General features: G+C 37.1%; 1 pseudogene; it reads left to right on the forward strand.

Annotated features, from left to right (window-relative positions):
• Nucleotides 1-24,157: 24,157 nt before the first annotated feature.
• LOC127800859 (small nucleolar RNA R71) lies at nt 24,158-24,257 on the forward strand (annotated as a pseudogene).
• The last annotated feature ends 987 nt before the right edge of the window (nt 24,258-25,244 follow it).

Consider the following 25,244-nt stretch of genomic DNA (forward strand, 5'->3'; position numbering starts at 1 on the left):
TTTCTCTCTACATAAACTATCTATGTTCATCATCATCTATCTCTCTCTCTCTACATAATGAATCTAGATTCCTAAAGCTCTATCGCGGTTCTCTCTTGGTTGTACCTTAGATGACCCACAACCCGATCTAACTAGGAGAACAAGAAATTAACCACTGTAAGCACCCCCACCCGGATATCCCAACCACCTGGACTATTCGAATGGGAACGCTTACGAAATGGAGCGGTCACAAGATAAATAAATGAATACAGACCCCTGTGCCGACATACAGGAGACTCGAGGAATGACCTGGCACAATAAAGATAATAGAGTAAATTCTGCTAAACCATCAGAGTTGACAGGGACTGACGGAACTGCCTGTACACCATACCGACTCTGCCGTTAGAAGCTGACTCCCTTGCCCTTAACCCACGCTACTACTACCTGGAATGATGGAAAATAAAATGAGTCGAGAGACTCAACAAGCATAAAGAAAATAAGGTTAAAAGCTACTCATATCCAGTAAACTCTCCCCATAACACCAACCCCCAAGCACACACAAGCCATGAGACGCCCAACACAGCGTAAAAGTGTAAATAAAAGCATGTACCCGTCCTTGGGCCCACACAAGGCACCCGAGTCTCATACCAACTTGTCGCTGCCCTGAAAGGTAACGTATATCTCCAACAAACTTGTGAGCCCCATCCCGAGTCGGTGCTCCCATCACCCGTGTGCTCGCGTTGGTCCTCCCGACACCCGAGCTGCAAAATAACTGAGTCGTAAGCTCTCTCGGAACAATCCTCCCATCCGAGATCTATGAACTTTCGATAATCATGCAATGCACATAAAAATTCAATGGCGTAGTGAGCATCAACATGATACACTGGCGCCCATACATCTAGGTTTCAGGTCATACTCCGCCCACATAGTAAACCACACGCGATGCATATGTACGTGTCAGATGCAATCTAACCATACTAGAATGCTCGTGTCCAAGCATACTCAATAAATGAATATCCCAACATGTATCCCGTAACCCATGTGCATATCAAACCATGAACTATAAAACAATACATTGAATCATACAATAAGTCACATAATGGCCGAGCTCGTCAGTAGTGTTTGGCACCTGTCAACGGTCAATGATTAGGAGTGTCCACCCGACGATCCACTTCAGGGTTGTACAATAGTCTACTCCACATCACTAAATAGCCGACCTTTACCCCACTGTTCGATAGCTCTAGCCGACCCACACTCGGGAAATCCATAAATAAATTCTACCACTAAGAACTTAGTCCCCAAGTTGGGTTCAGCATAATTTCGAAAGGAATAGGGGCGGTACAAACCCCCATAGGCACACAACAAATAAAACTCTAGAAGTCCCGGATTTAATTTAAGTTAAACCCAATGAATAACAACTCAATAAGTAATATTAGGCGCCGAATTAGCATAACGAAGGGGATAAAATACGATCAACCACGGATTCTCTCACGGGAATTAAAGAACATGAGGAGAGGGTTAGGAGCTTGCCTTTATACGGTCATTTCTTGCTTTTCTTGCACTCCCACTGTGAAGTAAAACGTTTCCTAGCAATTAATAAAATCATCACTTATATTAAGCAAATTTAACTGTGTAATATAAATAATTTAGTCGTATAAAATTCTTAAGCATATAATGCTTCTAATACTTTTTACCCACGTAGGCACACCACAAATAATACCCCAACGAGACTCATATTTAATTTAAATTAAATCACGCTAATAAAATCCTTGTTTCGTATAATTAATAAGCGAAACTGAAACGAATTAAGAGAAGGTGAGGGGTTCACAAAATGGAAAGAGATCGCAAAGGCAGAAGGAAGTTTGCCTCGTTTAACCTGATTACAACATTTTTACTCTCAAATGCCGCCAAAATAATACACACTGCAAATTAATATAACCTAACAAAATTAACAAAATTGGACCCAAAATGAAATTCCAATCGCAAAAAATGATTAATACTAGCTTCTTTACTTACCTGGTTAATTAAAACTCAATTAAACCTCATTTAATCTTGAATTTCCTCCCAAATTTCCCTTTTTGCGCGCCATCTTCTTTTCCTTAAATTGCTCTCTGTTTCTGCTTCAAAAATGGCCAAAATCATCCTTAAAAATAAAGAAAAATGGAGACTGCTCGTGCAAGAGAAATGGGCGGCTGAGAGCGCGCCACTTGGCGTAGCTAGTAGCCGCGCACACTGCCACTGCCTTGGGCCGAAATGACGTCGTTTCAGCCCCATTGGCTGAATAAAACCAGCCTTTTTCTTCTCTCGCGTGCCTCCTCTCACTTGAACCCGCGACCTCGCCTAAGCCCCCCTCACGCGCGACCGTCCGCGCTAGCCACCATCTTCAACTAATAAGCACCCCACATTAAACTTAAGGTGAACTTCAGCCCATTTTCAAAATTTGCACCAGCACCCCCAAAACTTTCGAGAATCCCACATACACCCCACATATGATTTTCCTTTTATTCCACTTACGCTCGAATTTTTAGAAATTCAACCAAATTAATTTATTTTATTTTTTTCCTTATTTCCATAAATGTTTCCAAATAGAATAATTAATTTCCTAAATTTCCTATTTCCTCAAAACCACTTAAATAAATATTTTCTCTTAAATTCCTATATAATCCATAATGATCTCAAACATCGATTTTAATAATTATTATTTATTTTCAAATTTCAGGATATTACAACCACACCAGTCAATCTCTTGGAGCAAGAACAAGAAGATGGCAACAATAATAATGGAGGAAAGGAAAGAAGCAAACAAAGATGAAAGAGAGAGAGCAACAAGAAAAGCAAGAAAGGAGTTGCCAAGCAAGTGATCATCTCTAAAAACCCTCTCCTAATTCAAATCAACTTTCTTCTCATTCTTTTTTTTATGCTTCACATCCGCCCATGCCCCTTTTTTTCATCATGTAATTTGTCAATGCATCCAGTCAACTGAACTGCTTACCTCAAAGGTCCGATCGATCGACCTAAAGGGTCCAATCAACTGAAGCAGCCCCATTCACCTAGTTCATCCAATTTGCATTCTGGCCCTGCTATTAACAAGTAATAGCCTTTTGAACTATTCAATAATGCAAACAATACCCCTGCTATCAAATAACAACCTCCTATATCCATTAATCAATATGTCCAACTCATTCAAGCAACCAACATCATTGACCAACAATGATGAGGAACACGCTAAGAGCAATGGATCACTAATCCAAACATTACTTAGTATGCATGTGACTTTCTATATTCACATCCATATAGCAATTAAGACACGCCAATTCCTAGAGGTTGGTTGATCCCCATCAACTTACTAAGAGAATCTCTCCAAATCCCCATAGCACCCTAAAAGATCATAAGTATTCTTTACTCGGAACTCAGGATGATCCTAATGCCAATGAAGTCAAACCTCATATGAACCTTGTAATACCCCATGTATAGATAAGGCTGCCATGTAATTTTAATAAGTTTAGAATATCGAAAAATGAATTTTATAGCAATTTCAGGTACTGAATCAACTACAGGGAATGCCTCGGAGTGAAATTGCCTAAGGAAAATTATATAGTCTCGACGAGCGTATCGAGTTGGGATTTATGGTATCGAAAGAAATCGGATCAGAAATAGTTTTCGGTACAGCTAAAATACAGCTGCTATTTAGACTATAAAACCGAATCGTCGTAGGAGACTCTCGAAAAATCAACGGAACCCTAGGGAGGCTCCGGTTTTGCTTAACGAGCAACCCTTCAGTGGTTTTGGGATGAAACGACAGTCCGGTGAGGATGTTGGGGCAAAATCATCATTATCGAGTAACTCTAAAGTTATTAATTACGAATTTTTGGTATTGTAATGCAAATTAATTTGAGGTTTAAGGGTCTAGTTGCAATTAGGGAATTGCATAGATGTAATAGGGATAAAATTTGGTTTAATATGTAAATTTTTTTAAATTAAAGTATAATATATAATTATATATATATATGTATGCGGTGTGTGCGCGTGGTGGGCAAGCCTCTGTAAAACTTGGTGGCCAAGTTGCAGAAAGCCATGGTAAGAGGCATGGGCAGGGGGTACGACCAAAGTAAAGAGCTTGGCGCCCAAGCTATGGGATGCCTATAAATAGATGGAGAATTGGGAGTAATGGAAGCAAGCGAGGGAGGAGAAAAGAAAAGGTCGAATTCGGCCATAACAGCAAGCCGCGAGGAGCCAGAGAATTCGCAAGAGAGAGGGAGAGAGAGAGAGATCGAGAGAAGAGAGAAGGGAGCAAGAGGTGGCCAGAAGTGGTTGAAGCAAGTCGCCAGGGGCGGACAGCAACCATGGCCGCATGCTGCGGCCATGGCAGCTCGAGCGCAAGCTCCAACAGTTGGGCGTCGCAAGCAGGGGAGGGCCGAGGCAGCGAGGGTGGCTTGCTGATGGTGGCGCGGCGGTCGGAGGAGGCTACAAAGGCTCGGGAGGCGGCCGAAGAGAGCTGGTGCGGCCATGGCAGCCATGGCCGCGGTAGTCGCGCCGAACCAGCAACCAGCCGCGGCCAACGGCGACCGCGTGCGGCTGCCAGCAATGGCGCAGCGAGAGCGGCCGTGGCCGGGGAGGCCGACGGCGGGCGGTGAGGCTGGGCGGTAGGCTGAAAAATGCGTGGGCGGCGGCGGTGGCATGACAGGGAGTTGCAGGTCGTGCGAAGGAGGAAGAAGGAGAAGGGAGAAAGACGAAAAAGAAAAAAGGAAAAGAAAAGAAAGAAAAGAAAAAGGAAGAAAAGAAAAAAAAAAGAAAAAGAAGAAAAAATAGGAAAAAAAATTCTAGGAAAAATCCCAAAAATAGAATTTGGTGATTTATTATTATTCCGGAGATTTTGGCAAAGAAAAATTGTTCGGGCACGCATTTCAAGGTTAGGGCACGCATACCGAGGAAATTCGAGATGCTAAGTTAAGGTGAGTAAAATTCCTTAGAAAATTTTATAAATTCAAGAATATTATTTTATGAATTATCGTAGTGAAATATTAGAGAAAATATTTTAGAAATATTTAATCTAGATTTATTGAGGAAAAATAGGAAGAAATAGAGACAAAATTATAGAAAATGCCAGAAATTATGAAAAAATAGGTTTTAATGTTTATTTAAATAATTATGGTGATTAGGATACGTTGAGGCTGAATTTGAAGAAACTCGCACAAATTTTGAGGTTGGCACACAAATCGAGGCAAGACACATGATATCGAGGTAGCCCGATAAGCTCTAGAAGGTAAGTAATACTTCCTCGAAAATGTTTTCATCATATTGACATGCCCTGATATGTATCTATCACGTAGAATACATACATGACTATGAAATGCATGAATACACGTTGATATCATTGATCACACGCATATGAGGCCGTAGGGAGTACGAACTGGCACCGCTGCCTTACCAAGGGTGCACCCATACACCCCAGCTTCGAAAGAGGTGGCCGCTAAAATGGTAGGTAGCATGAGGGGTGCAGTTGACACCTACGATGAAAGACATTGCATACACTCATGACATAGCATTATGTACCCTTACTTAGATGGTTTATCATCTAACTTGGGTTCGCCCCTGGAACATTCAACGTTCCAGTCGGGACTTGCAGAGATGATTCCGAGAATGGTGATATGTAGTGACGTGAGACGTCAAGAAGCGAGTAAATGTATCATGTTATGTTGTAAGATGAGTAGTTGAATTATGTACATTGTATTGTCAGACGCTTATGAATTAACTTTGTAATGAATGTCATGTCTAGTTATTATTATATGAGCAGGTTCGATTCAGCTTCCGCTTTGAATTTATTTTCTAGTGTAGATATCTCGCACTAGATAAGGTCTTAGGGAATTTCGGGATAATGTAAAGAAAAAAAAAAGAAAAAAGACCAAATTTACTAAGGCATAACACGCCCTAAAGAAGTGGGCTGTTACAAACCTATTAAGGGTGCACCATAGTCGTTTCGCTGACTGACATCCTAAACAAATGTGAGTCATAGACTGATTAAACTCACTAGATTTGGTAGTCGGGTCTAATCTATACAGGTGTGATTGAGATAGCATATTAGAACCAATCCAACATTGAAACTCTTTCTAATCTCATGCTCACCCTACTAGAGAATTTTCAATCACCACTAACATAGACCACACAGGATGTACCCCTCCAACCAATGGAGATCAATGCATCCCATTAACGAACATCTATCTATGTACACCATTGCATAGAGACCACATTATGAGCATTCTCACCTTTTACATTGGATGGTTCCACTAAACAATACTCCCTAACAGCAATACACAAGACACTATGTCGCATCTAATCCAAGGATTAGATACAAAATCGAGAGCCAACGACTGTTCATTAATCCCAAAGCCATGTGATCGTTGTAGGTGTCACATTCAGTTGATGTTCTCTAACATCCACCCACATATCTACTATATGCATCATCATGCAATGTAGCGTGTGACTCACCACCCCATCCAATAGCATCTCTATATTAAACAATAGTAATAGCCCATGTGCAAGTTCACTAATTGAAAGATCATTGTCCCCTTCTAATAAGTCTAAGGACTGGAATACCTTTAAGAAATCTTAGACTAGATATCCAAGTCACACAATCTCAACTCCTTGAGAAAGAAGTCTACCAAAAAATCTATGGACTCATTTATAAAGATGAGATGGAGAGATATGAATGAAGATATGACCTTTATATTAATATTAAGAACAATCAAAAGTATAGCTCACTTACATCTCAAAGTGTAGATCTAGCATTTAGGACACTATTACTAACAATTATTGTAATTTCTTAAATGTCAAGGGATTTTTTTATAATTTTACTAAATCTTAAGAGTTTTCTTGCAATTTTACTAGAATTAAGAGAGAAACGATGACAAGGTTTGTTCATGACAATGTAGTGACAACTAAAGTAAAGGCATCTACTTTATTTCTCTCTCTTTGACTTCTTATTCTCTCTCTCTCTTCTTTGAACCCAAATCTAAGTTTGAGATGAAAGGTTTCACTATCTTTCTCACTCTGATTTCTTCATATTCATCTTCTATTTCTCTCTATTTAATTTTCTCTTTTTCTTTTTATTCTTTTTTCTATCTAATTTTTTCTTATTGTTCTTCTATTTCTTTTTTTTATCGCTTTCTTTTCCTTCTACACAAACTATATGGGTTCATCATCTCTGTCTATACATGATGAATCTAGGTTCACCGTGATGAACCCAAATTTGGTTTGGGATCATCCTCTCTAGAATAGTCTTCAATGGTTGGTCATTGCCAGTCGGGGATTGCTTGTTTTTTGTTTTTATTTCTACTTTTTAAAATTAAATGAGACCAATGAGCAAAAGAAAGAGAAGGGAAAAAGGTCAAATGGCCTTTTATGTTTTTTTTTTTTTAATAGCAAGGGTATGTTAGTGATGTGTCATAATATTAGATTTAGATGACATGTGACATATATGTAATAAATATATATGATGTATCTTTGTATATCTTTATAAATAGAAAGTTTATTATCATTTATTAAAGTCTCCAGTTTGTTATATGAATGAGTTCTTAGATTTTATATTTGAAAGTTTTATTCTTAAAATTTTAAGAATATGTAACAAAATTATCTGGTAATAGGATTTCTTAAATATTCTTAGTCTTTAGATTAATCGGACGGGGTCTTTGATTAATTGATTATGTACTGACACGTTGTTTACTACCTTGATAAGTATGAGATACTAATGATTAAAGATTATGAGTCTTATACTATATGACATGGGAATATCTCTAGTACACTCGTAGGTGATTGTTGGAGAACAATGCACTTAATGTGACACCGATAACTGATCACATGGCATTGTGGATAATAATTTAGTCATCAAATTGCGATTGTGTAACTAATCCTTAGGGTTGAACTGATATAATTGTCTTGTAAATTAGTATACGAGATTTGCTAATGTGTTGAACTATCCTGTAAGCACCCCCACCCGGATATCCCAACCACCCGGTCTATCCGAATAAAGGTGCTTACATAAGGGAAAAGAATTAAACACAAGACAAAAAATTACCCTGGCATGCAGATTCAAGAAATAAAACAGCAGAAGCAAAGCTAATACACATGCATTCCCAAAAGTACCCCGCTGGAACAGCGGCCATGGAGTATGTAAATATATACAGACCCTGTGCCAATAAATAGGAGATACAAGAAACCAGCCCGGCACAGTCAAAAATAAGAAAGCAAAACCCTGGCAAAATATCAGAGACAATTGGGGCAAGCCAAATGTACACCCTACCGACACGGCTGGCTGCTAGGTGGAATGATTCTCGCCCTCATACTTCGCTTTACCCTTACATAGAATGATGGAAAGCAAGGTGAGTCGCAAGACTCAACAAGTTTATAAGAAAAGGAAGGCTATAAATTAAACAGACGAGGAGATCACCCCAAACACAATCCCACACGTACACACAAGTTATGAGATGCAACAATACAATAGTGCAGCATAATAAAAGCACATACCGGTCCTTGGGGCCCACATAAGACACACAACACCCAAGTCCCATACCAACCTGCTGCTGCCCAGAAAGGCAACAAATATCTTCAACAAACCTGTGCGCACTCCTCGGGTCAGTACTCCCGACACTCGAGCCACTGAATAACCGAGCCCTAGGCTCCCTCGAAATGATACTCCCGTCCGAGACCACTGTATGCATAGTAACCATGCAATGCGCATATAAAATGCAAGGCGTAGTAAGCATCAGCTAGATACACTGGCGCCCATACATCCAGGAATCAGGCAGATGCTTCGCCCATATAGTAAATCACACACGATGCATATGCCCGTGCCAAATGCTACTAACAACACTAAGATGTCTGTGGCCATGCACAACCAGATCATGAAAACCCTAACATGCAGCCCATACCCATGTGCATACCAAACCATGTAGCAAAAATAAAATATAATCAATCATGCTATAACCACATAACGGTAAGACGGATCAGCAGTGCCTGGCACCGATCAATAGTCAGTGACTAGGAGTGTCCAGCCAACGGCCTAAGAAAGATCGTACAACAGTCATTCCATCGTCACCGAACGAACGACCCTAGCCCCCACTGCCCAACCGCTCTAGCCTATGAACAACCAAAAATCCATAATAATACCCGAACAACTAAGAACCTATCCCTGAGTGAGTACAACATTATTCCCATAGGCATGGGGGGTGGCACAAACCCTCGTAAGTAACCAACGAATAAAATCCTCGAGACCAATTTAATAAATTAAATTTAAAACAAACCATTCAAAATTCCATAATTAATTAACGGCCGAAACAAACGAAGGGAGGTTAAATAAATTGACAACGAAAGAAATGTTGTGGAGGGTATAAGGAACTTGTCTTTACGAAGATATCCTTAGACTTGTTTTGGCCCAACGCGGTAAAAATTATACAAACTGCAACACCCCAATAATTTGCCAAAATTAACAAAATCGGACTCTAAATGAAATTTCGACCATACAAAATATTTATTACTACCTTCTCTACATACCTGGCAAATTAAATCTTCGATTAAACTTGATTTAATCTTGATTTTTCAATCAAAATCTTCTAATTTTTCTTCCGCACGCCCACTGTTTCTTTTCTGAAATTTGCTTGCTGTTCAATTGCAAGAAAAATGCCCGAATTTGGGTTTAAATAGGAGCAAAAATGAGCGGTTGAGGCGCAGCCACGTGGAAGCCGCGGAGCTAGCACTGGAGGCCACCGCCCTTGACGAAACGACGTCGTTTTTGGATGCCCTTGGCTGATTAAAAATCAGCAAAATCTCGGCCTCGCGCGCGCGCACCCCGCGGATCAATCCCACATCCGCCCTCGTCTCCGCAAGCCCACGAGCCACCCGCGCCACACATGCCTTCATACATATAACGCGTGCTTTAATATATAAGGGGACCCTCGGTCCTTTTTTTCGAAATAGCCCCAGCACCCTCTTATCTTTTGAAATTCACACATATGTCCCCTTTAATATTTACATTAACACCCAAAATTTTCAAAAATCTCACAATTTAATTTATTTCAAACTTTTCCTATTTCCTTAAATATTCTAAAATAACATAATTAATTATCCTAATTTCTTATTTCCTTAAAACCACATAATTTATTATTATTTATAACAACAAGTTATATTATTATTCCTTTTAAATTAAATTACCCCAATAATGAATAATTAAATTAAATTACAATTTACGGGTCGCTACATATCCAATTAGGAGATAGGGATGTTAATCTATGTGGTTCTACATTGCTGGTGCATTGAGGCAGGTGTTCAAGAATATGATATGTCACTCTCATTTTGGTGAGGTGGACGTCTTATATGGTCTATTGTTAATGTGAAGGGAAAGTTCTTGGCAAAGACAATATGATTAATTAGGAAAGTGTTTCCTGAGGTGTCATTTAATCACGCTAATAAGATCTGACACATATATAGTTACTGAATTTGTGAATTTATCATACTATGACACGATAACGTTCAATGACGGAATGATTGTATTGCATGGTAATCGTCAACTGTAATAAGCTCATTTGAAGTTTGATTTTATTGCTTTCTATATTATGTTGGACCGTTACTATGCACTTCCCATGACCTTTCACAATATTATCAGAATATGGAGAGATTCTCGTGATTGGTCAAGGTGATTCAATCGACATCAAAAGAGTTTTGATGTTATCTGATTGTTAGCGGACAGTGAACTTAAAATGCCACACACCATAAAGTGTGGCACCTTGTATAGGCACTATGCATCTATCTTTGTGTCTCGAACATCATTAATAATTAATGGTGGTTTTGAATATCTTAAATAATTTTTTTATGAATTTGTTAAGATATCACATTTTGAAGACTATAATAATATAATAAATGGTTTTTCTATAATTATTAAAGTTAAATTAATAATTAATTAATCACTACATTTGATTTAATGCAAGTTTTGGAGGGAGAATAATTTATTTATAATATATACACTAAAAGGCATTCGTTATTTTCTATTTATTATATTATATTTATTTATAAAATTTATAAATATAAATTAAAACTCTTAAATGTAAGGAAGCATGTAAGGAAGCATGAGTTTTTCAATGATAACAAAATTTTAAAAATATGAATTTTAATTTTTTCTATAATCTTGAAAATGTGATAACTTAAATATTAATTAGTATTGAAAAATCTACGTATTTGACTACCTTAAATAATTTTTTATAAAATTTATTAAGATATCATATTTTCAACACAATAATATAATTATTAATTATTATCTTTTATTTAATATAAGTTTTGGAGGAAAAAAAATCACCAATAATTGTCACTTGATAAAATATTTTGATTGACTATTTTATTTTAATATATTATAGGATTAAGATTAACATTAAGATTATTCTTTTTACTGACGATCATAGAAAAAAGAAATATGAAAAAGATATGCAGACGACACATTAATTTTTATTGAAATTTTGATAATTTATTATTTTTTTGTTATATTTTTATATATTAAAAATTTAATTTTTTATTTTTTAGAGTTAAGAAATTAAACTATCGTAATAAATACTTAAACTGTATATATGGATGACGTTTTTGAAACAAAAAAATTGTTAATTTTTCTTAATTATTATTATTTTTATATATATTAAAATTAAGATTAAGATTAAAATATATATACTAAGATTAACATGACATATTAACATATAATATATATTATATTATATCGAATACAATATGCTTGAAATCGGCAGCTAACTTTTCTCCCCCAACTGCTGCAGGCGCACTCCCCCACTTCCTAATAATTTCCCTGCTGCAGGCACCGTGCACCTGCAGCCTTCTCCCCTTCGTTAATAATTTCCACCTGCAGGCGCAATTAATGCGGCTACAGCCTTTCTGCGCAATTAATGCGACAGCAGCCTGCTGGAGGCGCATTTTGACAATTTTCAATTGCCATTGCCGAGGGTCATACCCTCCAATTCCAATTGCCTTTTGACTTTTCAAAAATGCAAATGTGTCCCTAATAATATATTGTATGTAAAATAATTATACATAAAATATTATTAAAAAAATTAAAAATTAAAAACAATTCTTATAATTAATAAGTCCGTTAAAAATATTATTAATTTTTAATAATAAAACTATTAGTAATAATACTATTATAACTGAAAAACTACAACAATAGAATTTATAGAGAGAGAAAGTTAAAGTCAAGACAGAACGAGGTTGACAGCTAGTAGAGTCTACTGGTGGAGATAGGCGTTGGGTGTCTTCGATCCTCGATGCACTGATCGGGGTCGTAGACAGACCTCTGAGGGCACCTTCGATATCACTCAGGATTGACCTCTTGAGTACTTGAGGCATATTTGCGCTCACAAGAACAAGTTAGAAGGCACGTAGGGATTCCTCACTCGCATATGCTCTCCGATGCTTCAGTCAGTGCGAATGGAGAATAGTGCAATAGATAAGTAAAGGATGCTATCATTAAGTATAGAACGATTATACCTTTCTCGGCAAGAGAAGGTTAATCCCGGTACTATTATAGGGAACCGGGGATGGACCTACACCTTAATAGCACTCGGACAGGCTTAAAAAGAATCCCTCCCGGAGGGCCAGACTGCCTAGGGGGCCCTCCGAGAGAATGTGGGCCTCACGACGGGCTGCCGAAGCAGGGTCTTCTCCCTGAAGGAACCTGCCCGGGCACTGCTTGGTGAGAGATGTCTCGAGGTGGCTCTTACTTGATCACTGTTCCCTTAAGGATATATCGTGCTACTAGGATGTCAACATACTACATTACATTCTATAGGCATATCAAGCACAGCATAACATAAACACTATGTTATATATATTATATTGTGGTGGAAATTACACAAACTAACCATTTTTCAAATTAGGTAAATTCGTTTTTAACCCATTTTCTATGAAAAATCGTTTTTATCCTGTCCAAACAAATTATTTGCATCCTATAGCCACTTTCCAAATTCTAACCCCACCACTTAATATTTAAATCCAACACTTTATATAAATATTCAAAATGAAAATAAAAACACAAAAGATCAAAATAACCCTAACCATTCGAAACCCCAAAACACTGAAATTACAAAAATGTCTTCCTACTGGAACCCACCCCCAAAACCTTATCGGAACCCACCCTCAAAACTTGATCGTGTCTCCTTTAAAACCGATACATCCACTGTCGACCCCAACAACGATCGCCACTGCCAATTCCAATAGGGACAACCATCGCCACCGCTACCGCCGATTACCACCACTGCCATTGCCAATCGCTTGCAACCCTAAAGGTAAGTCTCAACGTTTCAGTTTCCATTTCAATTCTTTTTCTTTGATTTGTGGGTTGGGTGGCAGCGATAGAGCGATGGAGCTTTGCAAAGCCCTATCACTGTCGACCGATGGCAATTGGAAGGAAGCCCCATCGTTCGATGGGGGCTTCGTCGATGGGGGCGATGGGCTTCGACTGGTCCGGAGTCGATGGAAGCCCAATCGCTCGCCACTGTCTTTGGCGAGGATGGGCTTCGTTGGAGAAGACGAAGCCCCCAGGCTTCGTTGTTTATGGGCTTCGTTTAAGCCTGTAAATGGGCTTAGTTTGATACACGGGCTTCGTTTGATACGAGGCCCGTAACCGGGCTTCATCTCATCTGGATCTGAAAAATAAAAAAAAAAGGAAAGAAAGAAAAATTACAATTTTTATTCTTTTTATTTATTCTTTATTTTTATTTTCTTATAATTGATAAGATCTTGTTAATTAATATTAATTCTATTTCAAACAGAATATATTTAGTTTGAATAATTTTATTATTATTTCAAACAGAATATATTGAGTTTGAATATTTGGTGGTTGTATTTTATTTTAATTTGCCACTTCAACAGGTAAATTGTTGTTTTACTTTTGTATATGATGATAAAAAATAATATTTTATTTAATCCCTAAGTCATGAATCAAGATTGTGGTTTTCAACATAAATCAATTTCAATATCAAGTATTACTTTGTGAGAATAAAAATCAAATGAATTTCAAGTATCAAGATTTCAAAGTCATATTTTTCTAAATCTGGAAGATTAGCACCTTATAAGGAGACATATATGAAAATATTTTCTTTTTAGAAAACTAACTCCCGGTATTTCAATAGCTAACATTCATTAATGATAAAATGATTTTTAACAAATTTTTCAAGAAATAGAAAGTGTATATCTTGGAGGTGGTAAAATCGTAAAATCCTAAATTTGTACTAAAACTCAAATTCTACTTTCTTATTCTTATGGATTTTAATTTTCTAGATATTTTTATTGAATCCAAATGGGGGGTACTTTCTTATTTACATTTATGCATTAAAGTAAATGGAAGGTAAAATATAAATTAAACAAAATGAGGACATTTACTTATTCTATCGACTATCATATTTTTGTATCTGTCGACTATGTGAATTTGTTTGTCGACTATGGATAATTTGTGTTAGAAGATAGTCGACTTTTTGTTTGTCGACTATGCCTAGTTTTATTTGAAGAAATAATCGACTAACCTATTTTGTCTATCGACTGTTTGTTTCTTAGAAGTCAATAATGGCTAGTTTTTCAATCTCCAACGGTTAGTTTCTCATTCTCCAAAAGCTCAATAACGGCTAGTTTTGGGCAAGACTCTTGGGATGCTTATATATACATATCAAGGAGATCAAGAGAAGGCTAATGGAAGGGAATGAAATAATTTGAGCTTGCTGTTACTCTCGTTTGTATTTACAGTGATTGTGTTTCATTTTTTTCTCTCTTCAAGGATTTGATTTTAACTTGTATTAATTCATTCAAGCCTTGTTTTCATTGTGAGAGAACTTATAACTAAGAGTGTCAACTCTTAGCATCTCGTTTACATTTGTATCACTTTTATTTTCCTAACTTGTTGTGCAAGAGGACTTACTCGTTGAAGCAAGGGATTGTAATTCCTAGTCTTGGACTAGAGGACATACTTGGTTTAAGTAGGAAATTTTAGTGAATTGTTTGCAAAATTCTTAGTGAGAAGCTAAGGTAGTGGATTAGGCTTGGGTTAAGCCGAACCACTATGCTGAGTGGGAAATGAATTTTTGGAGGTCCTTCAACCTAAAGCACTTGGTCAGAGAGTACGTATTCAAATTTGGGGGTGGAGGGGGTGACAAGGAAATGGAGGGGGTGACGAGGATGAGGACGATGGTGACGAGGAGGAGCCTATACATGGCCATGGAGATGAGCAAAGAAGAGAGGAGGATCAGGAGAAGGATGAAGATGAGGTTGTACATAAAGAGATGGGGTAGGAGGCAGGACTCCTTGACCGCAACACAAACCATATGAGCATTGGGTATGATTATGATTATTATTATTATTATTATTATTATTATTATAATGGTTTTTATTTTTTTTTTTTTGCAATTATTTTTAATGTTTATAAATTTGTGTGTTTGTCTTTTGCAGATCACCGAGATGGTAGTTCAAATGCTGGAGATGTTAAGGAGGTTAGACAGGGAAATAAGTGTAATGAGGACAAAAATGGTTGAAATGAGGACACATTTTGACCGAGAAATGGGTCAAATGAGAACACATTTTGACAGAGAAATGGGTCAAATGAGGGCCTTGTTGCTGCAACTAGAAAAGGTGCAATGCAGTCCGCATATTGACCATTCCTCAGTTCACATCGATGATGGCGATGAGCAGCACCAAGGTGGTGATCAGATATATCCTAATCATCACAATGGCGAGGACGAGGCATCTACATCTGTAGTAAGTTCCAAATTTATACGTTTACGTATCGGATTCTAAAGTACAATACTGTAATAGTTAGTTTATGTACAGATGCAGGAAGATGATGTGGTTAGGGTCGACAAGTGACCTGTGTGAGACAAAAAAAAATCGCAATTTTGTAAGACACATTTCATTGATCCTATTCGACCAAAGAAGAGAAAGATGGATGTCGCAGTGGAGGGGTCGGATCCAATGCCGCAAGTGGGGGACGATGATCTTAACCCCCTGAGGGTTACACTGAGTTCATAGCCTCTAAAGAAAACATTTTGTAAATAACTAGTACCATATAAAATTACATTAACAATGCATGCTGATATTTACAAATTCTAATTCTTGATTATTGTAGTCGTGACACCGAGTACTTGAATATCTATCCCTGGCTGACTTCCGGTGATAAAGGACATGAGCGAATGGTTGGACGGGCATCACATTGATTGTTACATGTGTTGCCTCAGACGTATGCAATTGCGTCCTCTATACGACGACAATTATGCTATCATGTCAACCCCATTATTTGTGAGTGTTGTAACCATTACTCATTTTTTCTTTTGTTGTATCTCAATTTAGTCTATAAATAAAGTTTTTTTATTTTATTTTACAGTCATATATATCAAATTTTTGGACTTAAGAATACGAGGGAGACAATGGAAAAGTTTTTGATCATTCTACAGTGACAATCCTAACAGAGTGGACTTGTTTCATCATCTTTGTCCGAGGTTCATGTTTAGTAGTTAGAACACTTTGATCTTGTATTGCTTGATTGATTATCAAATCTTCCCACACACCAAGATCTCTATTTGCTATGCACCCTAAGTTTAATCAACCCGTAAAACTTAAAAAATAGATCATTTTTTGAGGTAAATCAAGTCACGGAAAGGAAAAATGAAAAAAAAAATTAAAAAAAATAACATCTTCACGTTTAGGGGCCAACCAGACCTGATTTTGGGTTTCGTGGCGGCCACGAAACCCGAAAATATTATTTTTTTATTTTTGCCTTTGCTTTATTTTTCATTGAAACCAATACGCAAAACATTAAATTAAATTATTGTTTACGAATTACACTATCATTTTTTAGACAATCATACCTTCATCTCTATCCAAGGTTCATGTTTAGTAGTTAGAACACTTTGATCTTATATTGCTTGATTGATTATCAAATCTTCCCACACACTAAGATCTCTATTTGTTGTGCACCCTAAGTTCAATCAATCCGTAAAACTTAAAAAAGAGATCATTTTTTGAGGTAAATCAAGTCACGGAAAGACAAAAAGAAAAAAAATTAAAAAAATAACATTTTCAGGTTTAGTGGCCAACCAAACCTGATTTTGGGAGAGATGGATAATACTTGCGAATTTTTTAGAGCTGAAAATTCATTTTTTTTTTAAAGACAACTATAATAAGAAGAAAATAAAGAACTATAAACCTTACAAAATGGATGAGAGTACCTAATCAGAGAATAACACAAATGAGAGAAGACTGAGCTCAAGAAGTGTGGCTTGCCTAATACAGATATGGAGTCTCTTATAGAGCAATGGGTATCACTATTCTACGCTCACCTCGAGGCATGCCATAATTGCACGGTCAGGCTTAGCATTTTCTAGCGTCTCATTTTTCAACATTTAGCAGTGTGTCTCTTTCTTTATAGGGCATTGTGATTACACTGCCCAAGAAAAGTGGCTACCACCAGTGTCAATTCTGTCTCCCTCAATTTTTTTTAATTTTATTATTATTATTATTATTATTATTATTATTATTATTGGTTAAATTTTTAGGGGCCTTATAAAATAATATATACCACACAAGACAATATTATTAAGTCAAATAAAATTATTTGCACAATGGATCAATTTCAAACACCAATAAATCAGTTATCAAGTACACCTTACCCCTCAACTTGAATTGCACATTGTCCTCAATCGGCAATAAAATGATAAAAGATAGGCATACATGGCGGTCTTCAATGTATGAACTCGTATGCAAAAATTTTATTTAGACTGCATATAAAGAAACACTATTTGAGTCAAAGTTAATTAAGTAATGCAAAAAAGGAATAATTTATATATATATATTTATATACTTCTTCTTTTTTTTTTTTTTAATGTCCCAGATCTGGAGACATCCATTTAACCTAAATGGAAATGTGGTCTTTTAACGTCAGATTCCCAGACGACACGAAACTTCCCTTACTCATCAGATGATGGTGGATCATCCAACTCTACAACTCCTTCATTCTCCTCAACACTACCCTGGTATGGTTTCAACGTATGACCATTAACTATAAGACATTGTCCAGACTCCAGATTTTCTATCTCAAAGGCCCCATATTCTGAGATGAACTTGATTACAAAGGGGTCGACCCACCGAGACTTCAATTTTCCTAGGAATATATGCAATCGAGAATCGTACAAGAGTACATGTTGCCCTACTTAAAAGTTTTTTCGAATGATGTGTCGATCATACAACTTTTTCATGCAAACCTTGGCTAATTGTGCATTTTCAAATGCCTCGTTCTGAATTTCCTCGAGCTCATTCAATTGGAGCTTCCTAGAGAGTCCTGCTTTAGTTAGACTCTTGTTGATTTTTTGAATTACCCAATATGCTCTATGCTCAATTTCCACCGGCAGATGACAAGATTTACCGTATACTAGCCTATAGGGAGACATTCCTAAAATTGTTTTGTAAGCTGTCATGTACACCCAAAGAGCGTCTACTAGTCTGAAGGATCAATCCTTATGATTAGCAATAACAATCTTTTCCAATATGCATTCAATCTCCTTATTGGCTAACTCGGCTTGACCATTGGTTTGGAGATGGTATGGTGTTGCAACCTTGTGCAGTACACCGTATTTCTTCATTAGTCCTACCACAACTTTATTACAAAAATGGGAACCCCCATCACTAATGATCGCTTGTGGCATCCCAAATCGATTGAATATGTTTTCTTTCAAAAATTTCACTATAGTCCTATGGTCATTTGTTCTGGCCGGGATCGTTTCGACCCATTTGGACACATAGTCGACAGCAAGTAAGATGTATTTATGACCAAATGAATTGACAAATGGGCCCATAAAATCTATACCCCAATAGTCAAAAATTTCTAACACTTGGATCGAATGTAATGGCATCATGTTTCTCCTTGACAGACTTCCTAACCTTTGACATCAATCACAACTTGAACATAACCTATACACATTCTTAAACAATGTCGGCCAACAAAATTCACTCTGAAAAATTTTTGTAACTGTTTTCTTGACAGAAAAATGGCCTCTATATGCAAGAGTGTGACAAAAATTAATGACACTCTATTACTCATGATCAGGTATGCATCTACGGATGATTTGGTCAGGACAATATTTAAACAAGTACAGGTCATCCCAAAAGAATGTCACCACCTTCCGAAAATTTTTTTACTTGTCTAGCCTAGACCAGTGATCTGGAATCTGTCTAGTGACTTGATAATTTGCTATGTCAGCATACCATGGAAGGTTAGGTGATGTAGATTGACTACTTATTTAAAATAATTGTTCATCTGAAAATGAATCATGGATTGGGCTCTCAAATTGATTTAGGTCTTGACATGGTAAACAGGACAAATGATCAGCCACAACATTTTTTACCCTTTTTTTATCTCTTATTTCAATGTGAAATTCTTGCAAAAATAAGATCCATCGAAGCAGATGGGGTTTTGCATCTTGCTTTGTGAACAAATACTTTAGAGCAGCGTGATCGGTAAAAATGATCACTAGTGACCCTACGAGGTAAGATCGGAACTTGTCTAGGGAAAAGACAACTGCTAGTAACTCTTTCTCTGTAGTGGTGTAATTATTTTGCTCCTCGTTAAGAGTTTTGCTAGCATAGTATATCACATGAGGTTTCTTATTCTTCTTCTACCCTAACACAGCTCTTACCGCGTAATCACTAGCATCGTACATAAGTTCAAACGAGAGGGACCAATCAGGGGACTAAATGATAGGTGCATAAATAAGTGATTTCTTCAACTTCTCAAAAGCAACTTGACACTCACCGTTCCACTCAAAAGTCATGTCAAAGGCTAGGAGGCGGCATAAAGGTCTGGCTATGGCACTGAATGAAGCGATAAAATGCCTATAAAAACTAGCATGGCCAAGAAAAGACTTAACCTCTCTCACGTTCCTTGGGGCAGATAATTTTTGAATTGACTCAACCTTGGACTGATCAACCTCAATACCCCTGGAAGAAACAATATGTCCCAGGACACTTCCTTGAGTAACCATGAAATGACACTTCTCCCAATTTAGCACTAAATTCGTTTCTTTGCACTAGAGCAGAATTTTCTCCAAATTTTCTAGACAACTCTCAAAACTGTCTCCGTACACTGAGAGGTCATCCATAAAGACTTCTACCACATTCTCAACCAATTCACTAAAAATACTCATCATGCATCTTTGAAATGTTGCAGGAGTATTGCACAGACAAAATGACATTCGTCTGTAAGCAAATGTCCCGAATGGACATGTGAATGTGGTTTTCTCCTGATCCTCTAAGGCAATTTCAATCTGATTGTACCCAAAATACCCATCTAAGAAGCAGTAGAAGGCATGTCCTGCTATTCTCTCTAACATCTGATCCAAAAATGGGAGCAAAAAATGATCTTTCCTAGCCACAAAGTTGAGCTTCCTATAATCTATACACATTCGCCATCCAGTCTGGATGCGTGTAGGAATGAGATCATTGTTCTCGTTTTCTATCACAATGACTCCTGACTTCTTAGGTACGACTTGAGTTGGACTAACCCATTTGGAATCAGATATAGGGTAGATGATGTCAGCATCTAAGAGCTTCAACACCTCCTCCCTAACCACTTCCTTCATGTTTGGGTTTAACCTTCTTTGCATCTGTCTCACCGGCTTTGCATCTTCTTCCAAGAAAATTCTGTGAGTGCAAATTAAGGGACTAATGCCATGCAGGTCTGCTATAGTCCAACCTAGAACTTTCTTGTGTGCCTTTAACAGATTCAGCAATTGTTCCTCCTATTGAGGATTCAGACTTGATGAGATCACCACCAGCAAAGATTCTCCTTCACCTAAGAATGCATACTTAAAGTTGTTTGGCAATAGTTTCATTTCAGGTGTGGGTGAGCAGCTTGATGATGGCAAAGGTTTACTTGGTGAAGATTCGAGAGGTTTTGGTTTTGGGTTACCGTAGGCTATGGATAAGACAGATTCAGTTTTCTCTCAAAAGCAATCTTGCTACTCCATAAATTCCTCCAACTCAAAATTTTCTTGAGCAAATTCACAGTTAATGCACTCCTCACCCAATGTCTGTATCAGATCAGCTTCTTAAGTCTCATTCTCCACGTCAGGTTATTTGGAAACCCTAAAAATGTTTGTTTCCAAAGTCATATTTCCAAATGATAATTTCAAGATTCCATTCCTACAGTTGATGATAGCATTTGCTGATATTTTACTCTTGAGTAATAAAATGGTTTTGATAATGACTATATGAAAATCAATCTATGTGGATTATATGAATGGGAAAATGAATTTTTAGTATATAAGTCTTAAAGCAAGATATGAAATCCTATAGAGGAAATATTGAGTATGGCTTGTTGAGAGAGATTTGTTTCAAAATAATACTTTTGATAATCTCAACTTGCTTTCAAAATAATCAAAATGAGCTTTCAAAATAATCAAAATGAGGATTCAAAAGAATCAAATGAGGATTTGATAAATTTTCAATCTTTTCAAAAGGATAGTCGACTATGTTTTTCATTCTGTTGACTATGCTTGAAAATAGTCGACTATTCTGTTTTATCTGTCGACTATTTTAGCATCTGTGGACTATCGAGTAAGGATAGTCAACTATGCCTTTTGGTCTGTCAACTATTTTTGTTCATAAGTTTCAAAATTTTCTTCACATTTTTGCATCTGTCGACTATTGAAATGTGTCTGTCGACTATTGAAAATTTGTATTATAAGATAGTCGACTATTCGTTTTGTCTGTCGACTATTTCTTGCTTTACATGTAAAAATAGTCAACTAATCCTTTTCTTTGTCGACTATTGTGTTTCACAGAATTTTATAACGGCTAGTTTTTCAACTTCAACAGTCACAAAAACGGCTAGTTTCTTCTTCAATCTTTATGGATGCTTATATATACAACTCATGGATGATCAAGGAGAGGTAAATGGACGGAAACGAGATGATCTAGCAATTGCAAACAATTTTATTCGAGCTTACAGTGTTTGGGCTTTCATTATTTTATTTTTCTCTCCAAGGCTTTGCTATTCTATCATTGTAAATTTATTGTTAAGCCTTGTTTTTCATTGTGAGAGAACTTGTAACTAAGAGTGTTAACTCTTAGGTTATCTCTTTCATTTGTATCGTTTCTATTTTCCTAGCTTGTGTAGCTAAAGGGCCCATTAAATTGGGAGGTTGTATTTCCTAGCTTGTGTAGCTAGAGGGCCTACTTGTGTAAGTAGGAGGTTTTAGTGAATTGGTTTAAAATCCTTAGTGGGAGCTAAGGTAGTGGATTAGGCTTGGGTTAAGCCGAACCACTATAAATCCTTTGTGTTCTTCTCTTGTGCTTGTAGTTTTATTTCATTTATTATTTCAAGCAATTCAATAATCCTCACTTGCATCGAATTTTTCATCAAAAGGATTTCAAAGTTCTATCAAGTTTTTTTTTTTTAAAATATCCAATTCACCCCCCCATCTTGGTGTGTTCCATAGAACCTACTGCTCTAACATTTGTTGTGGTAAGGAATGGTCGACTTAAGATAACTGGCACAGGAGGCTGAGGCCCCTGATGCGGCTGGGTATCCAAAACGATGAAGTCTGCCGAAAAGTAGAACTTATCGATTTGTACTAGAACATCCTCCACAATTCCTCGTGGAACTTTGACTGATCGATCAGCCAGTTGAAGGGTCACTCTAGTGGGTTTGACCTCACCTAATCCCAACTATTGATACACATTGTATGGCAACAAATTAACTCTAGCTCCTAAATCCAAGAGTGTCTGATCAACCTTTTGACTTCCTATGATGCATGTAATGGTTGGACAGCCTGGGTCTTTGTATTTGGAAGGAGTTTTCAATTGGAGAATGGCGCTGACTTGTTCGTTCAGGAATGCCTTTTCATGCACATTTATTTTTCTTTTGACAGTGCACAGATCTTTCAAAAATTTTGCATATGAAGCTGTTTGTTTGATTGCATCCAACAGCGGGATGTTGATTCTCACTTGCTTGAACATTTCATATATGTCCGCATTTTGTTGTTCCTTCTTTGCACTGATCAATCTTTGAGGAAAAGGAGGTTTGAGCTTGCATTGAGTTCCCTCTACAACATTTTTGCCTTTGTCCTCCTTTTTACTTAGTATCTGTTCTTCCTCCAAGGTTGTTTTAATAACCGAATCACTATGATCGACTATCTCTTCTTCTTGCATAGTAGGGTATGACATCCTAGGGTTTTCAGGTTTCTCAACTATTTTTCCACTCCTCAGGACAGTTACTACTTGCACTTGCTCATGACTTTTATTTTCACTAGATAAGGCTTCTACCTGATGGGTTTGACCTACGGGATTCGGATTAGGTTGGGAAGGAAATCGTCCAGGTTCTCTTACATTCAATGTTTGGGTCAGCTTGGTCAATTGGCTTCTAATGTCTTCCATGGCTTTATTGGTTTGTTCTTGGAATTTTGCCACTTGTGCATTTGTTCCCATTTGACCTTACATGAATTGATTGAGAGTGTCTTCTAAGGATCTCCTATGAGGAGGTTGGTATGTGTTGGTTGTAAACCCGTGATTAGCTTGAAATTGTGAAGGGAATGGCAGCTGGGCTGCAGAATCATTTCTCCATGAGAAGTTAGGATGATGATGGAGGTTGGGATGATAAGAATTGAAGTTCGTATGGTGGCCCCCGGAATGAAAATTCCTCTCTTGATTCTGGTTTGAATATTGCCTTCCTTCATTGTTGTGTGAATGTGTGTTTCCAGTTTGACCATACAATACCTCCTTAAAAGCAGGTAATGTAGGACGATCCTATATCTTGTGGTTTGAAATCTCACACACAGCACACCTAACCTCAATTTCATTAACAGTCTGGGCTTTCTTTATCTATAAAGTTTCAATCTTCCAGGTTAATGCAGCTAACCTGACATTCAAATTATCACTCTCATTCAGTTGATGTTTACCTCTGGGTTGTGGATAGTCTCTTGAATCATTGGCTGATAGTGGCTGAACTTCCCAATTTTTAATATTTTTTGCTAAAGTGTCAAAGAAATGAAATGCCTCATCAGGCGATTTGTTGAAAAATTCCCCAATGCACATGGTTGACACTATTATCTTAAGATTGGGAGACAAAGCATTATGATATAAACTAACTACTCTCCACTACTCGAAAGCGTGATGTGGACAGGCATTGAGAAGGTCCTTGAATCGTTCCCATGCTTGAGCAAAGTTTTCATTAGGTTTGCAGGAAAAATTCATTATTTGCCTTTGGAGATTTGTGGTTCTATTTGCTGGAAAGTATTTTTTCAAGAACGTGGTTTGCATTTCTCTCCACGTTCTAATAGATCGAGGCGCAAGCGTGTTTAACCACATCTTCGCCTTATCTTTTAATGAGAATGTAAAGAGCTTTAATCTAACCACATCCTCATTGACAATTTGTTCCATACAAGTTCCACAAACTTCTTCAAACTCCTTCATGTGAGTGTAAGGATTTTCAAAGTCCATCCTATGAAAAGTGGACAACAGTTGGATAGTGCCAGGTTTAAGATTGAATCTATGATGATTAACCGAAAATACTATGCAAGGTGGTGTAGTTTGCCTAGGAGGGTGGAGATATTCCCTGAGAGGCCTACATGTATCAAGTTCAAAAGAATCTTGATCACCATGATCACTCCCAAGTACAGGTGGCATGTTCTCGTTGTGTTGAGACATGAGTGATTGTGTCAGTGATAGTTCACACACATACACATGCATTTGGACGAATTGACAACAAGAATTTTTTATGAATTTTTAGATAACAGATATTAGGAAATAAAGCAAAGTAGAAGTTGAAATAAACGTTAAATGAGAGAATATGAAATTGGATAGCACTTGAATTAAGACAATTTCAGCATCAATTCGTTGATCCCCAATTTTTAGTAGAAAAGATTAGCAACATTAATTTAATTTCAGATATAAGGGTTTGTTATTAAATACAATTAGAGATGATGATAGTTCTAGTTTAAGCAATCCTCATACATGATATGCGAGATTCTAATTTAAGCAATTACCATAAATTCAATTGTAATTAATACACAAAATAACTAAATTAATCATCTGTGTTTGGGTATGATAGCGTTTATAGTTCTAGTAACTCCCATGTGTGGCATGAAAGCTCTAAGTTAGGCTTATGCTCCAATCCAAACCTAGTGATTTCTCAATAATTAATACACATTCATACTGAAATTTAAATTAATGTCACTCATTTAAAGCGCAGC

The sequence above is a fragment of the Diospyros lotus genome, chromosome 4 (genome assembly GCF_014633365.1).
Source record: "Diospyros lotus cultivar Yz01 chromosome 4, ASM1463336v1, whole genome shotgun sequence".
Lineage (NCBI taxonomy): Eukaryota > Viridiplantae > Streptophyta > Magnoliopsida > Ericales > Ebenaceae > Diospyros > Diospyros lotus.